The sequence below is a fragment of the Galeopterus variegatus genome, unplaced genomic scaffold, assembly GCF_000696425.1.
Source record: "Galeopterus variegatus unplaced genomic scaffold, G_variegatus-3.0.2 Scaffold9472, whole genome shotgun sequence".
Classification (NCBI taxonomy): domain Eukaryota; kingdom Metazoa; phylum Chordata; class Mammalia; order Dermoptera; family Cynocephalidae; genus Galeopterus; species Galeopterus variegatus.
In genome coordinates this window covers 34,790-36,347 of record NW_007735583.1, presented here as the reverse complement: position 1 = coordinate 36,347, position 1,558 = coordinate 34,790, and the positions used below count along the sequence as shown (strand labels likewise).

Below are 1,558 nucleotides of genomic sequence, written 5' to 3'. Positions count from 1 at the left end.
AAAAGTTAAATGACCCTTCTTAAGTTTGTTAAAATACACTGTGTCATTCTTATTATTACTAAGGAATGACATGTTCTTGGTGAATCAAGTGAAGCAGTGTGAGTGGAGAAGAAACAAAGAAATCTGTAACTGGTTGTGATCAACTAGTTGTAAACAAACAGGAAATTCCACGGAGCCATGTCAAACATATGGGGCCCCCTTGCAGCCTGTTGAACAAGGGTATCATTCCTCAGGCTCCCATGCTGTTCCCTATAGCAAGATGGCTCTCAACAGGTGCTGGTTGCAGGTCATTTGAAAAGGAATTCCTACTAATGATGAGTCAATGCAGCTCAATAGCAGTCTGCCAGGTCCCAAGAGCTGAAATGGTAAAGCAACCAGGAATATGTTCCTTTTAAAGAGAACTGCAGTGCTGGCTGGTTAGCTCAGCTGGTTAGAGTGTGGTGCTGAGAACACCAGGGTCCATGGTTCAATCCCTGTACTGGCCAGCTGCCAAAAGAAACAAACAGAAAAATAAAGAGAACTGCAGTATGAGATTCCAGTGGAGAGAGTCTCTGAGAAACACACAGATGCATCTCAGTAGAGAATGACTATCAATTAGTGTCTGCTATAACCATAGGGAGCCAATGTAAGGTCATTACTGTACTACCAAACAAGTAAAATTTCCTTACCAGTCTCTCCTCCACCTGGAGAAACCAAAAGTCAGCTAATATGTGAGTGATGTGGAGCTAGGAAATAAGAAGTCAACCTCTTTCCCCCTCCTCTCCTGAGGAAACTCGGACATGTGTGTAAGTCCTGAATCAGGAGAAGATAAAGGCTCTTCACTGGCTAAGAAATTTGAGTTTTCATTTTCAATGGTTAATGCTTTTTAATTTAATAAATGAGAATACTCTTCTCATTAAAACTAAAATTTATAAGATAATTTTTATTAAACCATTATATACATTTTCTTATATTCTTATTTAATTTTTGCACTAACCTAGTAGGTTGATTTTATTATTGCCTTTGCTTGTGTATAAATAACGTGAGGTTTTGCAAAGTCCTGCATAAGCACCAGATTCAGAAACTGAATATTTGTTCATCAAATTTTATGGTCATAATCACCATTTTTCTTTGTACTTGTATTCATTTAATTTATCAAGAAGACCACAATGACAAATTAAATATCAGTCTAACCTAATGAATATGCCTACATATTAAGTTAGTAACATCCTACAATGAGTTATATTTTTATCTTGCAAAAACAATCCTTGTTTCACAAAAAGAACTCATATCATGTTTACTTACCTGAATATTTCCTTTTCATGTATCAGGGAGAACTGGATTCAGTTGTTTGCCTTAAAGTCAAAGACAAACAAATGCACTTATGGTTTCTGCAATGTTTCCAAAGTGTTCAAAATAGAAATTAAATTAAATTAGTTGATGTCTCTACTAATACTTAAAGTATGTAGAAGATATAAACTATTAAAACTCACCCATATCATTTTGATCCAGTCATTCTTGTTAAACATGCATTGTGATAGGACAGAATCTTAACCTGAAAGCAATTTTAGACGATACA

At 35.7% G+C, this 1,558-nt stretch overlaps 1 non-coding gene across 1 annotated transcript; it reads left to right on the top strand.

Moving 5' to 3' along the window:
- The first annotated feature begins 411 nt into the window (after nt 1-411).
- Nucleotides 412-485, top strand: TRNAL-GAG. Its single transcript has one exon. It is a non-coding gene; the product is annotated as a tRNA-Leu (tRNA).
- Nucleotides 486-1,558: the final 1,073 nt, after the last annotated feature.